The 21,316-nt window shown below is 38.7% G+C and overlaps 1 protein-coding gene across 1 annotated transcript in view; it reads left to right on the top strand.

Annotated features, from left to right (window-relative positions):
- Lmntd1 (lamin tail domain containing 1) overlaps positions 1-21,316 on the top strand; it is a 384,388-nt gene that overhangs the window by 311,858 nt on the left and 51,214 nt on the right. The window lies entirely within an intron of this gene.

Below are 21,316 nucleotides of genomic sequence, written 5' to 3'. Positions count from 1 at the left end.
TATATATGGTGTGTGTGTGTGTGTGTGTGTGTGCGTGTGTGTGTGTGTAAACTGGCAGCTCAATTCTAAACCCCTGGAGTCATTTTGTCTCCTCTTTTGCTCGCAGTTCACAGTTCACTTTTAAACTACCGGCAAATTCTGCCAAAGTTGCTTGTAGACTGGGTCTAGTCTGACCACCTCTCATCACTTCTTTATGAATCACGCGCTGTGTCAACAGCTTTCCCTAGATGATGGCCACAGTCTCCTCCTCTCTGATCTTTCTGCCCCCCCCACCTCTCTCTCCCTGGCTGTTTGCACTAGAGGAGCCAGACTGGTCTTAAAACAGAAGGCTTGTCCAGTCACTCCTTGGCCGACACCCCACCCCTAGACTTTCTTTTTATTTTGCAGTAAAAGCCAGAGTCCTCTTGTTGACAGATAAGGCCCTGAGAACCCAGCCCCTTCATCCGCTCTCACTCACTCCCATCACCTCACTCTCTACCCTCCCTCTGGCCCAGCCTCTGTTGGCCTCTTCACTAGCTGCTGCCTCAGATCTTTGTTCCCTCCACCAGCAGAGGCTGAAATGTTTATCCAGGTATGAGTTAAAAAGGACAAAATATTATACTGGAATCACTGGGAATAAAAAAGACAGAGTGAAATCCATAGCATGTTAGATAATGAGATAGGATAGGACTCCGTGACGAATTAAAACGAGGGTAAAAAGGAGAAATAAAACTGATGCTTCCACACTAACTAAAAGTATTCCAAGTATATTTATGTTTAAGAGCATATATCATATAATATATATAATATATATCATATAATATGCAGGAGTGCTATCAGTATACACTTTAAAGACATTTCAAATTGGATTCCAACTCTAAAATTCTATAACTAAGGGGAAATATAAGAATAATTATGTAAATCAAATACAGATGCTTTCCCATACAATTGTACTTAGAGAATATTGATATTGAAAATTGTTTAAATACAAACTTTAGGTTGCTGTACTTTTAAACTTTTTTTCAGGTATGTGGTTTTGTGAGAGGTTTCCTACTACTTCCAAAAATATATTGAGAGCCAGTGAAGTTTTGATTCTCCTGCACGTTGAGAGCTTGTTCTGAGCATTTCCTTTTCTCTTGATAGACTATTTTAGATAAATTCATTAATTCAACCACAACGCAAAAATTAAAAATAGGCCATTAGTTTGGGGCAGCTTACTCATTATTTCTTATATATATGCAAAATGAGATGATTTTTTAAAATATGGAGTGTGTATTTCACCCTACACAAATCAGGTATAAAAGCATTCTCCCTGCCTCTCCCCCTGATCAATGCTAAAAAACAGAGTAGTTCTACTTCTCCACAACTTTTCCAGAGAACACAGCTTCTGTTTTTAGATGCTGCTGCAATCTTTTTAAAGTAGTATTTGCACCGTGCTTTAAAGAAGGTCTTAAAAATGCAGGCATTTGAGCCCCATCCCACACCTTCTGAAATGGATCTCTAATGCCAGAGCTCTAGAATTTGGATTTTAACAAGCTCATCATGTTATCTTACACACATTTAATTCTTTTAATTGACAAAATTGTACATATTTGTCATGTGCATGATGTTTTGAAACATACTGTGGTCAACTAAGCTAGTTAACTTATGAATATTTATTTTTATAACTTTACATACTTATTTTTTTGTGGTGAGAACACCTAAAATCTTTTGTGGTAATTTTCAAAATGAATATATTTTTATTAACTAGAATCAACATATTATATAACCTATCTCTTAAAATGATTCCTCCTAACTTAAACTTTGTCTTTTAACCAACATCTATCTCCCCAACCAGCATCCTCCATCCCCAACTCTCTGAAACCATGAGCCAAAATAAATCTTTCTTCCTGTAAGTTGACTTTCTTAGGTATTTTGTCACAGCGACAGAAGGCTAACACAGCAGATAAAGGAAATATGGGATATAGAAACAATGTAATAATATGCAGCCTTAACAGAAGGAAATTCTGTCAGTTACGACATTATGGGTGAAGTTGAATGACATTATGTTAAATGAAATAAATCAGACATAAAACAACAAATACGGTATAATCTCACTTATATGTGAGATCTAAAGACAATGAAGTCTCAGAATTGGAGAGCAAAATGGAGGTTTCAGGCCATGGTCAGCTGTACCCCATTGCTTTTTGACCTGCAGTGAGGCAGGATGTCATGGTGGGAGCACATGGCAGAGGAGGCTGGTCATCTCATAACAGTGTAGAACTGGAGACAAGGAGTAGGGGAGGCTGGGAACAGAATATAGTCCCTGAGGGCACATTTCAAGGACCTGTTCTGTCCAATTTGGCCGCTCTTCTTAAATTTATACCTCCTCCATTAGTGCCATCAGCTGAAAACCAAGCCTTGAGCACATGAGTTTTGGGGGTCACATTTAAGACCCAAATCATAGCCTTCTACCCTTGATTCTCCTCAGGAATATGCCCATCTCACAATGCAAAATGGGTTAAGTCCCTCTTGACGAATGACACAACTCTTGACAGTTCCAGCATTTCTCAAATGCCCAAGTCCAGAGTCTCTTCTGAAACTGAATGCAAACTCTCAGCTATGAGACCCTGTAAAAATAAAAAAATAAAACAAGTTACATACTTCTAATACACAGTGGTACAGAATAAACATCCCCACTCCAAAAGGGAGGAGGGGAGGAATAAAAAACGGGGATGGGACCAAAGCAAGAGCAAAACCGAGGACGGCAGAAGTTAAATCCATGTCTGACATCTGGGGCACACAGCAGCATGAGTTGAGCTCCAAAGGGCCTAGCCAGCCCCAGACCTGCGGCCTTGCTGACTGTGCCCACATCCACTTACCCACTGAAGGACATGGAGGTGAAAATTATAAATAATGTTGCAATAAACAGGGGAGGAATTATGTATCTTAAAATGTGAGGTTTACTGCAAAAACAAAAGTATATTACATACTGGGCAAGAACACCCTAATGAGCATTCCTTATGTATTAAATTAACATATAGAAAGTGTTCCTTTATCCTATAAGGAACATGTTTTATCTCAGACGCTATGAAAAACACTGGAAATATAACCTTAAAAATAATTATAATGACATTATTATTATTAAGTGGCCTTCAGAGGTAATGTATATAACATACATGTAAAATGTGCTGTTGAAGGCCGGGGGTTTAGCTCGGTGCTTCCGCCACCAGCCTCTCAAACACAAGGTCCTGAGTTCGATCCCTGGTACCAAAAAAATAATAATAAAACAGAATGTGCTATTCAATATTTTCCCTTCTTCATAGAATGTGCACCCACTTTGACAAATGATTTTAAGACATTTTCATTGTTCTCAAAAGAAATTCTATACCTATCAACCATTGCCCCCTGCCCGCTCCCTAGGCACCTGCAGCCAAGGAAAACTAATCTAGTTCCTGTCTCTATAGATTTGTCTAATCTGGACATTTCTTACAAATTGATTCAGATGTGTGGTCTTTCCTGTCTGGTTCTTTCACTTAGCTCTTATTTTCAAAGCTTGTCAATGTAGTAAACAGAAGCACTTTATTATGTTGCCAAGGATGCTCCATCGTATAAACATACCACATTTTGTTTAACCGCTCAGTGGGTGATAAATTCGAGTTCTTTCTATCTTTTGGCTGTCATGAATAATGCTATTGTGAGTATTTGTATCCACCTATTTGTGTAAATTCTCTTTTCTCTTGGGTTTATATATGCAAGTGCTGGGTCAAATTGTAACTTTTTGTTTAAGCTGTTGAACAGTTTCCATTAGAATAATGTCAATCTTTTGCTTGTTTGCTTGTTTGGCCATTTTTGTAGTTAGGAAAGGAAGCAGGAGCAAAGGCCCAAGAAATGTTTTAGAAATGTGAAGATTTAATTCCTCTGGTTCATGTCTATTTCCTATTGAAGCTGACAGTAAAATTATTCTTAATTATAGAATCTAAGTATTTTTGCTTGATGCTTTGTAGGCTTCTGAGCAAGATCACCATTTGAAGACAGAGCTGTCTAAGTTGAATGATATCATTGTATGAAATTTGATGATGAACAGATACGCAAATAACAGCTAATATCATTGTTACATTATATAGTGATAATCTTGAAAGTAAACTTTGCACATCCTCACTACCGCAAATATGTAGATTGGACTACTCATGGCTACAGAATATTGTGAAGCAGACTGAAAGTGAAGAAACCACTCCAAGATCTTGCCTTGAATTCTCCTTTTGATCACGTTGGTACCCTAGTTAGTTCCTGAAAATCTCTATGGAGTTAGCATATAATCTTTCTGTTCCTCAGAAGGAACTATTTCATACTTACTGGCTGTAGGACCCATAGTTCCAGGGTTTTATCCCTTTTATAGAGGAGGATGAGGTAGAAAAGGGGGAATAAAATAAATGAGGTATAAATAAAAGTAAATTCATTTTCTAATCTACATTAAATACTTTATAAAATCATTTATTTCTATCCATTAATTCAAGTTAGAAGTTGATGCCTAGATAATAGAACATAATTAAAAGAATGATGTATTTGTAACTTCTATTTCATTTTTTCCTTTGGGTTTGTTACTAAATTTTGTGATTTGGAGGTGCTTAATTTCTTTTTTGTCTAGGAATCATCTTTTCTGGTCCTAATAGGTTAGAAAGTCAGAGAAATAATATAACTGTGCTAACATTACCAGTCATGACATTTGACATTTGTGAGAATTAATCTTCTCAACTTGACTTCAAGAGATGCTTGAGAAATTAGTAAGGCACACTTTTAGGTATGTCTGTGGGGGCGTTTCCAGACATGATTGGCATATAGGCTGGCAAACTAAAGAGGAAGACCTGTCCTTCCTGTGAGCGGTGCCACCCAATGGTCTTAAAGACCAGACATAATGAGAAAAGGAAGAAGGAAGAAGTCAGCCTTCACTTGCAAAGCTCAGTTCTACTTCCACAGGTGCATTTTTGGCTGCTACTGCCATTCCCTGTGGACATCAGACTCCAGTTTCTTCAACCTGTCACTATACACTCACCCCAGCGATTTTCTAGAGAGCTTCCAGGATGGGCACTGCAACCTTAATCTCTCATGTTCTGAGAATATATGCCTTCTATTGACTCTGGTGCTCTAGAGAACCGTAAGCAATACCCTGTGAACTGTATTACCTAGTTGCTCTTCAGACTTCATCACTCAACACCTCCACTGAAAATGAATCTAGATATTTTAAAACCAGCTGCTTTAGAGACACAACATTTGGAAAATAATGCACTGCCTGGGGCCTTCAGCGTATCCCTGCTGTGTAACACTGGCCCTATGATCATTCCTCAGCAATACAGTCAGAATCTACTCACAGTAACAGCCGTGTAATCTTGTGTAGTGGCTCATGAGCAGCTTCACAGGATGCTGCCAAGGAACGCCTGCCTTCCCCGACTGTCTGAATGGAGAGGTTACTGTTCATGGAGGATTATACCCCACACTCTTCAATACATGATCTCACTTAGTTCTCATGTCAACTCTGTGAAGATATCCATCTCCCCTTTTTGAGAAAAAAGGAAACATCTTAGTGAGGTTAAGTAACTTATCAACATGGCAGGAAAATAGAAGGGAGCCTATTAGAAAACAGGAAGGGGAGCGGGGATTTGGCTCAGTGGTTCTGCCATCTGCCTCACAAGCACAAGGACCCAAGGTCGATCCCTAGAAACAAAAAAAAAAAGAGTAAAGGAATGAGGGGGAAACAGGAAAGAAGGGGCTAAACATAAAGCATTTTATATGCATTTATGGATATAGCAAAACAAAACTCATGTATAATTAAGATATACTAATAAAAATAAACTCAATAAAATTAATAAATAAAAAAAATCATATGGCTTTAAGAGAGCCTTCTAAATTTAATTCTAGGCTTGTACAAGCCCTAACTCCAGAATTTTTCCACCCAATTCCAAAGAAATAAAAGTTATGAGATTACCCAAACCACCTGCTGTAGTTGGGCCCTGAATTTATCAAATCCATTGTGTACCTTTGGTCATCAAATGAGTTGGTGATAATTTTATGATAGATCAGACCAACATCATAAGGCAAATAAATATGTAAATAAAAGTAATGCTGCGTTTGAAAAAATTACTTTGAAGACTGTTCATATTTTATTCATTTCGGCAAACATATAAAGAACAAACCTATATGCTGATTCCTTGATACAGGAAAATGAATAAGACACAAAACCCTTGCCTTCAATTTCATAGCATGGTGACAAAGATAGATCTGAAATAATACCCATAGTCAGAGTGCTTTCTGAGTGTTTAATAACTGTATTGAAGAAGTGCCAATCAATCAAAGCAGACACTGGCTAAATATAACCAGTATGGCTGAAATGCAAGCTGACTGTACACCACTTTTGCCTTCCATGATATAATTAATGCTGAAATAGAAATGTAGGGGAACATAGATGTGAAGGAGGAGAAAGAGGGGACATGGCCCCGAAATGCCATAAAATAGAAGTGACTTATGATCTAAGCACTGAAGAATATGAGAGGATTTTTCACTGTACAAAAGAGGACATGACATTTTAGGCAGTCAGACAGCTAAGTTAAACATAGGCTGAGTGGCACTGGGAAATTTCTTAATTATAAAGCCCATTAAGTGTGTGGCTCAGAATGATAATGAAACGCATTGGTGGCCATATTGTGAAGGACCACAGCCAAGTTAAAGAGATTTTACTTTCTTTTCTGGGCTTCAGAGAACCCGTACAAATGTGTCTATGGTTGCTAATTTTAGTGGTAAGTACTCTAGAAAATTCACTGGGAAGAGAGGAGATTTTAGAGGCTCTTTTGATAGTTTAGGAGAGACTTGATGAAAGCTTTATGGATATTAGTGCAAAGGGGAGGAGGGTACCAGGGCTGTGAAAATAATCAAAGTATATCATATACATGTGTGGATATAACAAAACCAAACCAATTTTTGCATAACTAATCTGCACTAATAACATTTTGCATGATTTTAAGAGAATGCTCTCAGTTTTGTCTGGATGCAGAGACATTTTGACTGTACCTCATGGCTGGCTGAACACATTGAAAGGAAGAAGAAAGACTTGAGAATAAGTCTGAGGCTCTCGGTCCAAGCAACTTGGTTGGTTTTTACTAAGAGTACAAGCAGATGAAGATAATATCTCCAGGATATTTTGGACGTGAGCAAAGCAATGAGCTTGGGTTTGGGGCATAGTATGTCATGCAGAACACCCAAGTGGAGAAGTCAAACAGACAGTTGGAAAAATTACAGGATGACTGACAGTACCTACTGTTTCATTAAATAATTTGTTGCCTTACTTGACAGGCAATACAAGGCCTAAGGAAGAAACACTTTGGAGTTGAAGCATGTAGCTTCTCCTCCCTTGGAAGAAAATGGATTGATAATAACATTTATTAGGTTAGTGCTTTGTCTGAGCATGGTGCTATCGTTTCTCATCATGTTTTCATTTGTCCAAAGAACAGAATGGGGCTGCCAAACAGATCTTCCTAAATTATATCCGTTTGATTAATTTTTATGGTCTGAGTCAATTTATAGATCCCATATCATATTTTATAAGCAAAAAAATTATTCAAAATCTGAAATTACAGCATCTTCCTTGGATTTCACTGTGCTAATAAGATTAAAGTTAGATCTTGATTACTTACTTTATAGGTGGCTAATTAGCAAATATCCCTGAGACAGGTCTTTGAAGAGTGTTTTCGTTATTCTCTTGTAGTCCATTCCAAGACTGCAATCTGTTACATAATAATAGACCGCACATAAAACTCTGGTGCTGATTTGGCAAACAAGGGTAATACACCAAATGCTGGTTCATAGTCTGAAGCTGTACTAGTCTACACCTGTAGTGGTGAATTTTCAAATCACCGAGAAGTACCATACTAAACAGTCCTTGCATTTACTCTACATGGTTTTATATTAAACTGATACAAATATACATGTAATCAGTGTGACCAGTGTCTCAAGTCATACTGAAAACATATTCTGTTTTTATTTGGTTGCTTGCTCCTATAATGATCCCCAGGGCAAAAAAGACCTACAAAGTCAATCGATTTACTTTTGGCACACTCTCCCCTCATGTCACTATCTTCCCATCCTTCTGGAAACTAAAGCTCTCACACCATCTCTGAAATTTGCCCTGTACATGTACCAGATCACCCTTCCTCCTCCTCCTCCTGTGTAGAGTCCCTTACTCTCTCATTGAGGACAATTCCACATTCAAGTTTGCTCACAGGGATTTGAAATGATGGGCCAGACTTCCTGAGCTATGATAGTGTGCAAGAGTACATAAGTACACACATGTGCCCTGTGATGTTGAATGTCTTGCTTGCATGACTAAATTACTTCCAATTGTACTCTGAGATGGTGTATTGGTCAGCATTCCTATTTCTGAGAAAAAAGTATCTGGCATGAGCAACTTGATGGAGGAAAATTCTTATTTCAGAACAGAATTTTCTTCCTGTGTTGGCTGGCTCCAAGGCAGAAACATCACGGCAGAAGGTGTCATGAAGCAAAGCTGCTCACTTCATGGCACCTGGGAAACAGAACACAGAGGAAAGGTGCTGACAAGAGATGTATCCTTCAAAGCACACCCCAATGAATCAACCCACTGATGCATACAGCACCCTGTGGTCCAGTCACCTCTCCAGGAGTCCCTTAACCCAGTCAAACTGGCAACCAAGATTTATTGGCATGCGGAGAGGGAGGACAACTAAGTGTGTAGACAACTAGGCAGGTGCACAGGCAGTAAGGCTGTCTTGCGGTGGAGCCAAGCACTAGTAATTAGAAGGATTCAGTCAGTTGGGATTAGAAAAATACGTTTTCAACATCACCTCCCAAACCCACAGTCTCCTACCCTGAGCTTAACAGGACAGGACAACGGGAAAAGCACAAACCCACTCAGATGTCTATTTTCTAAATTCAGAAATTACTTTCTACCTGAGCTCTAGAAGATACGTGACTGGTCCTGCTTAAAACATGAAAGGAAGAGAGGTTTATTTTACTTTACATCTCCCTCCATTGAGTTATTTACAAACTTCAAGGTTCTTAAACAAAACAACGCCTTTGCTTTTACATTTGTCACATTTTAACACCACTGACATTGGGATACATTGTAAAAATCAGTGGCATCTTATGGCATGGCTGTTGGCCTGGATTGAATTTCTTATAAAAAATCTTTCATTTCCAGCAGTTACATGCAATCTCTAACAGTAAATTGAGAACATTTTAAATTAAATCTCCTTCCTAAATTTCATCACACTGATCGTGTGCATTCAGACCTCATACCTATGTGAGTAAAGGCCTGAGGTTCAAAATCTCAGGGGTGATGATTATTTTTTCTCTCCTCCCAGAGCTAAAAAAGTCTAAGTTGTCCCTGAGGGGTCCCAGTTTTGTGCCAAAGTCCCCTATTAAACTCTCTATTTTTGGCCTTTTTTTATCTACTTGACAAAATAATGGTGCAGAGGTAGCCAGAGGGATGGGGAATACATTCTGTTTTAGAGTTAAGAAGACTCTCCACGGTCAAATATCTTCCTCCTTTCTTCCTTCTGAGCACCACCTTCTTCATGTGTCTGCCTGTCTTTAGAGCCTGCCAGCACTCTCGAAAAGAGTCAGCTAATCACCTTCCAGATGGATGATTCACTATGTAATTTCCAGGTATAATGGGATTTGTTAATTTGTAACCCCATCAAGATGAAATCTGTAAGTAAAGATTGTGATGAGCTATAATTACCACTGTGGTAATCTTGTTTCTTTCTTTTGCAAATATTTGCAAGGTGTCTATTTTGTGCACAGAAGGAATGAAGATGTTGCAAAAATGGTCACTGTCCTCAGAAAGCTTGGGATCTACTATGGTTGGTCTAGGCATGTGTAAACACAACATAGAAAATGATGATATTGGGAGAAAGAAGGGAAAGTGTGCCTCGTGGATATTCAAAAGAAATACAAATCATATCTAGTTTCAGGAGAATTAGAAACCACTTTATGAATGGGAAAGGTGATAATGATATATTAAAAACAACTACCATTGAAAATGTAATATTCTTATTATTTAATCTTCTATTATTTAATCTGAAACAGATGTCAATTCCATTTTAGAGACGAAAACATGGCTTAGAAAAATGAATAGATTAGTGTTGCTTTCAAGTAGGAATATTCAGAAGGAAGGCAAGAATGTGAGAAAGAGGTCACATACAGATTTACACAGGTGCTATGGTCTGGGTCTAGATGAAACCCCCAAAGCCTCATTTGGTCATAGGTGGCTCTTTTGGAGGTGGCTGAATCTTAAGTGTGTGGTTCTGGAACTAAGGGCCTGTGATTACTAAGCCAGTATATTCATTGGTTGGCTACTGCCCTAATCCAGGTGGTCTGGATAAGATAAAGGGGGCAGAAAGACACTGTTAAGGTCCCTTGTTGTTTCTGCTACCATGTGGGAGCCGTGAACTGTTTCACCTCTGTAACACCCCTCTGCCATGTGCCACCCTGCCTTGGAGCCATCTGATTATGGACTGAGACCTCTACAAACTGTGAGCTAAATAAGCTTTTCCTCCTATAGCTTTGGGTGTTGGGTATTTTGTCTTAGCAATAAGAGAAAAGTAACTCAGACAACAGGTTAATTTGGTTAAAAAGTCACATGGGTCAAGGCGAGTCACAAGAGAGATCAAATTGAAAGCTCTGTTTGAACTTGCTAATGGAGGAAGAGATTAGAGTTATGGTAGAGATAGAATATATAAGCTGGCAAGTGATTTGGGGATAACAAAAGAGAAACTTTTGGCAAAGATGAAGAAGTCATTGGTTGGAAGGGACCGGCTGTTTGGGAGAAAGTGATAGTAGGAGAGAAAATGGTAAGCACAAGGGGATATGGTACATCATGTTACCCTAAGGATCTCCGTTATAAATGTCCCAACCCTTTCTGTGCTAGGTGAGAGAGGGATTGTGGGGGGCAGGTGAAGCAGGATGTGAGCTCGATCCAAGAGTAGTAAGTTTTGTGAAAGTTCTGAACATCAAGGATAGAGTCTCCCTGGAAAGACATTCTTAGACTTTAACTGGACCGGGGTGGACAGTTGAGGCTCAAGTTGAGGCTTGTACTGTGATGTGCCAGAGATGATCCTTGCGACAGACCATGGTAATTCATGTGCTGGGTAAAGACTGCCATCAAGGTAGGCCTTTCCAGGGCCCAATTAGAGATGTTGAAAGCAACACTGAGCCGTGAGGAAAAGGACTGATTCAGGCTAAGAAACAAATTCTACCCTATTGGTAGTTGTCACTTTCCAAGGGAACAAAGTTGACCTTTAAAAGCATATTCCCCATCTCACCACCAGTGAACCAAGAGAAAAATTGGCATCATAGTCTTAGGCAGAAGGATTGGGTTAAACAGCCTTCCGGTCAGGGCTCTCTGATATTTTCAGTTTTTCAGTGAAATGCTATGCGGTCAGCCAACTTCGGGCTTGGTTCATTTCAAAGCACTGAGACCTCACGCACGCAGAAGGAAGTCAGAAGATTACAGTATTGTTTCTAGACCCTCTTTGTTCACAGGACAGATAGCTGATACCTAGTCCAATCTAAAGGCTCGCTTATCCCAACACCAGGCTGGGCTCTATTTTCTTTCTTTTTTATTTAAAAGCTGAATATTTTTTATTTATTTTTTTGGTATAGGAGATCGAACTTGGGACCTTGTGAGGCAGGCAGCAGCACCATTGAGCTAAATCCCCAGTCCAGGCTGAATATTTTTAGATGAAGGGATGAAAACTTTTACTTCTATCATATTCTGTGCAGAGATAGTTTATTGTGCATATTTTCATATTACAAGTTGAATTATTTTTCAGCTTTCACAGAGATGTAGTTTTATTGTGGTTAAAAAACATGAAATGTACCATTTTAGTCTATAATTCAGTAGCACTAAGTGCTATCTATTTTCTTTAAGGAAGTTCCTAATCATTAGAGACAGCAGAGCTGAAAAAGTCTGGGACTTACAGTATGCAATTCAAATTGCTGGTCTAGAGCTCAGGAGAAAAGTAGCGTAAGCTAGAACAGTACTGGAGAACCTACCGCCCGCGTGCCTTAGCAGACACCCAGAGCCCTGCATGCGAACCAAGTCGCCCCAGCAGCCAAGCATCAGAGAGTCAGATTTAATTGCATTGTTGTCGCTTTGCAATTTGGGGTTGCAGTTTGGGCTCTCAGTCTTTAAAGCTTCGTCATCACTGAAGAGGTTTTAGAGTCATAAACATGTAATGATTGAAGATATACAAAGGAGTAGTTACCGAGAAAACCAGGAAAGGGAAACAAAGAAAGACAGGCAAGGACTGGCACAAGGGATGCCTCTGAACTTGGAGAAGAAGAGGACGAAAGGGAGTTAGTGAAAGTATGGAAAAGAGGACGAGAGAGAGTGGCCTCATACAGAATCAGAGGGAAAAACGGTGCGGACAAGTACAGTTGGTCGTGTCAGTGTCTCCGAAAGGGAACTGAGGAAGAAGCCATTAGGTGGAGCCATCAGGAGGTCACTGCAGCCCCTGCAACAAAGTGTGGATACCCCGAGGGAGGCAAGCCTATCACAGCAAAATGTCAGTGGGCAGTAGGGAAGTGAAGGCGCGATGTTACCCTTTTCATCCCCAAAGACATGAAGGAAGGAAGGTAGAAAGGGAGGCAGAGGGAGTGAAGGAGGGAGGGAGGAAAAAGGAAAGAATTAATGCTACCACAGTAGCTCAAAGTTGAGAGAATGTTTTGTTTTGATTTTCAAATCTCTAAGTTTGCAACTCTAATATTCCATTGTCTTACTGCTTCTATTGCGTGCCATGTGCTGTTTTTAAAGTTCTCTCGGTCTTTCATTCCACCATCTTCTCCTCAGTGCCACCTTTAGGATTCAAGTTTGGATCGCTGGCTGATTGAAAATTTCTGTATGTATCCGTCGTCAGACCAATGATGCTAGAAAAGTGGTGGTTTCTGGGCACATGTAGACCCCTCAAAATGATTTTTATTATATTTACACTTTGGGAAGATAATAAAAACAACATTCTTTGCATAGAGTCTCATTTAAAGAGTCCTATAAATAGATACCACTTTGCCTCTTGCATTAAATATGATGAAGTCACAGCACTCCCTAAATGTGATACAGAGGGAAATTTCTTTTAACATTAGGGTCAGTGACGTGGATGATGTCAATAATAAATTTAGGGTTTGGAATACCTAGTTATGTAGTTTATATCATATGCTTATAACAATGTTCTTTTTAATCCCCATTTACAGGAGAGAAAACTGAGGCCTGGAGAAGTTAATTCTGCACATGTTGTCTTAGCAAATCCAAGCAGAAGCCCTCCTTTGCCCCCAAAGTGTCCCTCCAAAATCTGACAGTGTTCTTCTGTCTTTCCTGTAGGCCCTACCACCCTTCCTGTTACATGGCCTTCAATGCCCTTGGTTACTGGAGCTAAAAAATTATTTACGTAAAATATGAGATCACAACTTTTAAAAATCTTTAGTTTTAGCAGTATCATTTATTTTAATTTCCTAAAAGACTAACTCTTTTTTATTTTCATTTGCTGAAATCACATTTCTTATCCTTCGGGAACCAGTTTTTAAACTGGCTTTTTCAGAACTAGTTACATAATTTGTAGGTTCTCCAATTAAAAAAAAAAATTAAAAGCCACACTTATTTTTTTCTCATTGAGTTTATTGGTACATTTTAAGTATACAATACAGTTACATTCATCATTGGAATCTTGTACCTTTACATGACAGGCTTTGGTTCTCATTTTTTCCCCTTGTCCCTGCCCTCCCTTCACCCCCTCCCCCTTTACAAACACTTCATTTCCATTTTTTCATTTTCTTCTATTTTTTTCTTTTCCCTTATTACCCTTCCCACTTTCCCTACACCTTTAGCCCCTTTCTTCCTATTTCACATTGTCCATTATCTAATTAGGATCTTATGTACTATTACAGTTTTTCATACCAGAAAAACTACTCAGTATTTACATGTGTGTGACTTATTTATTTCACTTAGGAGTATATCCTCAATAGGTATCCATTTTCCTACAAATCACTCTAATCTCTCATTCTTTATGGCGGTGTAGTATTCCATTTTATAGAAAAACCACATCTTCTTTATCCAGTCTCCAACTGATGGGCAAATGGGCTGTTTCCAAGTTTTAGCTATTACAAACTGTGCCGCTATAAACATGGGTGTGCATATATCACTGTGATATGATTCTTTTAATTCTTTTGGAAAGATACCCAGCAGAGGGATGGCTGGGTCAAATGGAACCTCTAGTCCCAGCTCTTTGAGGTATCTCCATATTGATTTCCGTAGTGGTTGCACCAGTCTGCACTCCCACCAACAATGGAGAAGGATTCCTTTCTCCCCACAACCCCGCCATTTGTTATTGTTTGATTTCTTGATAGCAGCCATTCTTTGTGGGGTGAGGTGGAATCTCAGTGTTGTAAAAGCCACACTTATAATATCAGCACGCACGAGGCTGAGGCAGGAGGATCCCGAGTTTGAACCCAGTCTGGACTTCACAGCAAGACCCTCTCTCAAAAAAATGAGGGAAAAAGTTATTTTAAAAATGTAAGGTCATGAAAGCAGATTATTAAAACAAGCACGCAACTGTACAGATCACATGCCCAAGGTTGGCCTGGACATGCTGCTGAAGACTGATTTGTTAATTTTGCTCAACATTTAATTCTATCTATACCGAGCAACAACAGCAAAATGAATTTTACTCCAACTGAATAAAGATGCTTTCCTCAGAAGGAGTAAACTTTTACCATGTGATTGCAACTTTTAAAGAGAATACAGTACTCTGAGAGCCACCAAGAAAGAATATACTACCATAATATGTTTCTTTTAGTATCCTGTAATTCCTCTAATTATGAATCTTCCGGAAACAAATAGCTGTGCAGTGCATGTGGGAATGCAGTCAACTCCTTGCCCAGATTCAGGAGTCTCGCCTCACTTGTCTCTCTGCCTCCACTTGTATCGCCGCCCGTGCCCTCTCTCCACTCTGGCCACGTGGTAGCCTGTGCATGTCCACTTGTGCCTTCTGCCTCAGCGTCTTTATGCCCTCCTGAAAAGTACATATCAGGACTTCCTGGCCAGCGTAAACATGTAGCGTTTGCTGAGTGGATTCCTGCATGGAGGAATAAATTAATTAATACCTCACTTCCCATTCTCCGCCTTGGGAATCCTATCTGCTCTTTGAGGTCCACCCGTATCACCTCCTCTATGAAATCTTCCCTCACCGTACCAGCAAAAGTAATTAACTACTCTCCTGAGTTATTCCAGCACTTGATGGACTGTCCTTTTGATTAATATCACATTCTGTCATGCATTCGATTTAATTTTCATATTCACAGATACCGATATCCTAGCTAAAGAAAAAATTCCAGAACAGCAAGGAGAACATCTTCATGCGTATGCAGCGCATCTGTGCCGTTGTCTTGCATTTGTGTGGTGTTTGATATTTTCTGAGGGATGACCCTGATGTAACGTTTGAGACGCAGTCTCTGAAGTCAGACAGAACAGAACTCCACCCTGGTTCTGCCACTTCATGGCCATATGACTCTGAGAAATGACCTGACTGCTATGATTTCCTCATTTGTCACAAGAAGATATAATATGTCATTATGAGGATACAATGAGATAATTTATATATCAATTAGGAAAGATGATAAATGATAGCAAATAGCAGTAGTCATGGCATTTATGCACTACTGATTATGATTAACTCTAAATCACCAAAGCAGTTCTTCAGAACTGTCCTCAAAAGAGGACAAAAACACAAATCAACCACAAAGCTAAAAATAACAGATCAGCTAAAGATAAGTCCAAAACAACAACAAAAATCTAGCCAAACATGGCAGTGCACGCCTGTAATCCCAGAACTCAGTAGGCTGAGGCAGGAGTATTGCTGCAAGTTCAAAGCCAGTATGAACTACATAACAAGAGTCCATCTCACAAACAGACAAACACATATACATATATCTTGTCATTGTCTTACAAACACATCCATATCTGGCTAAAACTCTTCTAAAGAGTCCAGTTTCCTAGTACTGCATGAATTTTCTCATTCTGTCTCAGATGTCTGGTTTTTTACCTCTTTCTCACACACGTGTATTCTACCAAGCAAGGCAGACACTATATTGATATGAGACACTCTATTAACCATCTGGTCTGCTCCTAGCAAAGGTTAGAGGTGCCTCTTATGCAAAACAAGAATCTTTAATATCCTTAGTACCCTCCCGATTTCTAATCTCTTATTTGTACATGAAGGGAAAACTTTCTCTTCAACAACTTAAATTTGTTTATACTTCCAGTTGCCATTTACTTTCGTTTAGTAGATTGTCTCATGGAGTCCTTCAAGAATAGCTAGTTTCCTCTGGTGAGGTCTAACTCTCCTTGCCACCGACTGCAATCATCAATAATGGGTCATGCTGACCATAGCCACCACTGATCAGATCGGTTATGTGTGAGGTCCCTGGAGAGAAACAGAGGAAAGGCTGAGGGCCTCCCCGCTTGGATGCTGCACCCCCGGCTTGGTTTAACCGTATAGTGTAATATCTGTGCCCTAAGCCATCTGTAAGACTCATGTTTGGGTTTCCAATGACTCATTCTTACTTTCTTGATCCAGTTCTTCTCACACGGGCTACGAGTTTTATATATTTAGCCAGTGTCCTATGGGGTGCTAATGACCCATGAGCTACAGAGACTCAGCAAGCAGCCAGAAGGTTGAACAAGAACTGCCTTTGCCTTGTTGCAGACGGAGGAAGAGAGCGAAAGTAGGGGAGAAAAAAGAAGGGCAGGGAGAGAAAGGGGCGCAGGTAATAGCAAGAATTTTTTCCATTCAAATTGTTCTCTAATCATTTTTTTTCAGCTTTAATTGACTTTATTGGTACATTTTAGGGATGCAGTACAGTTACATTCATTGTTGGGAATTTGTACCTCTACATGACATGTCTTGGTTCTCATTGTGTCCTCTAATCATTTTTTATGAGTCGTTGCCTAGCACCTTTCTGCTAAAGGCTGCTCCTGCACATGAAGAAGAAAATGAAATTGCAAGTTTCTATCAATGCAAAATCTTAAAACCAACCGTTTGGTCTTGGTTCAACTGTTTGTTGGGTGTTTAATTTTTTTTTAAGATGTGCAGGATAGCAGTTATGAGTGTATATGATATACAAATAATATAAGGTGGATTTTGGTAGTAAAACTATATAAAAATAGTATATAGGTGACATATAAATACATTTATTTATAGTTTTAATACCCTATAAAGAACAGAGTGTTCTGCAAATAAGATAAAGTGTTCTGGATTTATGTGCCCTGAAGCAGACTGGGGTGCCTAGACCTAGAAAAGTATGTGTTATATTCCTCTAAAATACCATGAATAGAAAATATTTATGAATAAAGGATAGTCCTAAAATGCACAAATTCTGTGGGTAAAGTAACTATGCAGTTATTTATAAACCATATTGCTGAAATCAACACTCATGTTTGAGGATCCAAACAAGTGTTTCACTCTTAGGATCACATACGTTGTTTTGCCCCTGAATTATGTGCTGGGCAAGGCTCCTAACAGCTCTCTGAAACTTGAACCTTCCAACAAATGGTCTTTGAGTCTCTCTTTGAATGTTAGGCCCTGAGTTCAACATAAAATATTAGCCTCAGTTATTTCCATGTAGATCTATGTGATGGAAATGGATGGACCCATAGGTTTTTAAACACAGAGATACTTTATAATGGGAATTTAGATTACCTTTATGGAAGTGCAGCTATGCAATGGTATTCCTAAAACTGTATTCTAAACTCTTTGAATCTTGTAAGATGGAATATGTCATAATGTTTTATATTGTAATCCTTAACTGCAAATTACTCAATTACACACTACCCACGGCTGGAGAGGGAAGGAAAATCCCCTTTCTATATACAGCCCTCACTCATGTTAGGCATTTTATTTATATTCCCAGTTTAATAAAAATCCCCTGCTGTGCAAATGTTCTCCATATGTGGAGACAGAGGGCTAGCATGTACAAAACCAGCTCTTTGTGCTGTTTCAAAATTGTGTATATGTAACATTTTGCCTATTTTTAAAATTGCAGAATATAAAATTTTGCCACTTTTAATTTTTTAATCAAGGTAGAAAGGTTACATCAAGAAATTCAGATTTCATCTTCCTATTTTAACCTTTGTCTAATCTTATGGGTCTTCAATTCCCCATGTAAAAGTGCGATATTCTCCCAAGAGGGGGATATGCCAAAGAGAACTGGCACAGGGCCAGAGAGCTGGGAAAATGAACACTCTGAAACCAGGGAAGAGAAAAAGACGAGGGTAAAGCTGATTCAGGAGTGGATGACTTTTTAGGCAATAACCACAAAAGGAATCAGGAAGATATTAGAAAAGAATTAAAATAGAAACAGCAACTGTAGTGAAGGTGTCTTTATCACAAAAAAGTGAGACTGAATCCTGGCTCTCCCCCTTACTGGCCAAATCCATTGGAAGAGATATTTTTGTCTCTGTATTTTCATTCGCTCCCATGGAAAGCACGGAAATTCCCATTTTTGGAGCTGTCAGAAAGGAACCTGTGCCATGACCTTCACCCTGCCTAAGCAGGTCTGCATTTCCCATTCGACTCGCCCCTGGCCCTGCTCCTGCCTGAGCTGGTACAGCCGCAATGATGATGTCTGCGTAACCCGAATTGGTCCTCCCTCTTTTAACCTTGTCACTATACATAATCTCAAACATGTACTGTAAAATCTAGCCATGACTTATAGTATATCTCTGTGTACTATGACAGTGTCAACAATTACAAATCAGGGCCCTTTCTCAACTGTATCCCAATTTTCTTTCTGCCCTTGTATTAACTTGAAGCCATTTCACCTACAAAGGGTTATTTAGTGTAGATCTCTAAAAGATAAGTGCTCTTTCAAAACATATATGTTTAATATATAGCACGGCAAATATTTAACATTTATATCTTAATATCATTAAATATATAGTATATTTTAATTTCTAATACCTTATATATTTTTATAACTTGAGTTAGTATATATTTTGCCAAAAAAATTATAAAAGTTTTGTTGTTTTGGGGGGAGGATTTTTGTTTGTTTGTTCTTTTTTGAGACAGGATCTTGCTATATAGTTCAGGCTGGTCTTGAACTCACTATGTAACCCAGGCTGGCCTCAAACCTAGGGGGATCCTCCTGCCTCAGCCTCCCAAGTACTGGAATTTCAGGTGTGTGCCACCGTGCCTGCCAAAAGTTGTGTCTGAAATCTCTTAGTCTGCTAGCTGACATGCTCTCCTGTCTTTGTATTATATGCAAATTAGAGGACTCCTCAGATTCAGATTGATTTTATTGCTGTTGTTGACATTTCTGTTACTGTTACTACCTATGTCCACTAAGTTGTATCAACACCTTCGGTAAGTTGTATCATTACCAGGTGGTATTATCATTGATGATTTAATTTTCAAAAATTTTAAGCAACTCTTAGAAAAAAATCTGAGCAAATCAGTATACAATCCTCCTTCCACTGAAATAATGAGTACTTATTTCCTGGAAAATTCGGTATATATTAAAACATATAGAATATTCTGTATTCTGTATGTAACATGGAGCTAGACTTTAGACTTAGATGATTATAATCTATTTTCCACCTGTATGAAAGTCTAGCAAGTCAGATGGTACGTACGAAAACTCTTTACCAAGTAGTACTACCTGCCAGATGGCAGAGAGTCTAGCATTTCTGTCTCCTGCCACTAGCATCCCTCCCCGGTGATTATGACTAATTTCATTGTCCTCTGATATTTAAAAAATTCTCCCTGTGATTCATTTTGCCTTCTGTTGACAACCACTGAATTAATTTGAGTAGCAACAAAGGGGAAATTGGTTTTTGCTACATATATGCAATAATTTGAGGAAAGGAAAATCCTGTGTATGGAGAAGGGTCATTGAAATATCCACAAATTTAAGCTATCATAAGTTTTTCTCTATGGACCAATTTTTCCCCAAATGATGCTGGAAAATATGAATAGGATGTCTGATGAAACAACTGAGGACATAATAAATTCATGCGAGTACATGTAGTTTAAACAGAGACTTTTTAACAGCTAAGAAACTGTCCAGACTGGTAAGGTAGGGAAGCTAGGATAGTGGCAAGAATGATAAAATCATTTTTAAATTCTTTTCCAAAACTATGTATAGTTTACAAGTCTTCTCGCGCTAATTTTATATAGCAGGTTCATAGCGATGATAAGTAATTGTGCTTGATCTCCAAGACAGAGAAAATAGAGTTAAATTTTACTTTCCTATGGTTTAACTGTCTTATTGTGTAATGTACTTCTTGACTTTCAACTTATTAAAACTGCTTTATTTATTATCCTTTGTACTTACATATTTCTCATTATTCTCAATAAAAGCCATTTTCAAATCTAGAATGGAAGATATATTTTCATTCTTCTTTAGATCAGGAGTTATTAATTCATGGGTCCTAGCTTGCTTGTGGCATATATTAGATGCTCATTAGACATTTATTAAATGAATTCACTCATCTGGTAATCATTGTAATTAATACATCTAATTCCTCTGTAGAAACACATATTTCATATCTGCTATTTTTTTCTTATACCATCATAATCATGAAATATTACGTGTGGGGCTTTTACACAGGGTAGAAATTAAATTAAGTGATTTCTTCTAAATCATGCTGCTGGTAAAACCAGAAGAATTTAAGTTTACTGGCTTTACTTTTACTATTTCAGTTAACAGTCTTCTTTTTGCCTTAAATTTATATGTTTTTTTATTTCTGATGCCTACCTGTTTTCATCACTGCAAAGCATTTGTTCAAAGCAGCGAAAAGAAAGAGCAGAAGGAGAAGACAGGACATGAGAGTACAGAAAGAAAGAGGAAGGAGTTGTGATAAATTTCCTCAATGACCTTGACATTCAAAAATCCAAAATGGGATATTAAATACTTCGGCGTCAAAGTCTGCCTAATGGGAGACACAGTTCAACTCAAAGTGAGTTACTGTATTTAACGTCTGCAAATTGCAAAGCAGACGCAGCATCAACATAGAAACTGTTCGGAGACTGGAACCTTGTAACCATGGAGACGTCACCACCTAGTGTTCTGAGCGGCAGTGTTGACCAGATGTACAAGTGATGGTCACAAAGGTCACTTTGCTGGCCACTGCCCCCACTCGGAGATGCTTCCCGAGATCGCTGCACACCTGCACTGTGCTTTGTCTCATACCCTCAGCCCACATAAGCATTGCCCATGTCGGTAGTTATGTATCCGCATGAGAATTCTCTGGCACTACTGTGGTAAAGAAAATATTAAATCT

This window comes from Fukomys damarensis, unplaced genomic scaffold (assembly GCF_012274545.1).
Source record: "Fukomys damarensis isolate Sample0158 unplaced genomic scaffold, DMR_v1.0_HiC HiC_scaffold_19, whole genome shotgun sequence".
Taxonomy (NCBI): Eukaryota; Metazoa; Chordata; class Mammalia; order Rodentia; family Bathyergidae; genus Fukomys; species Fukomys damarensis.
Note: the sequence above shows the minus strand (reverse complement) of the source record. Positions and strands in the feature narration are given on the sequence as shown.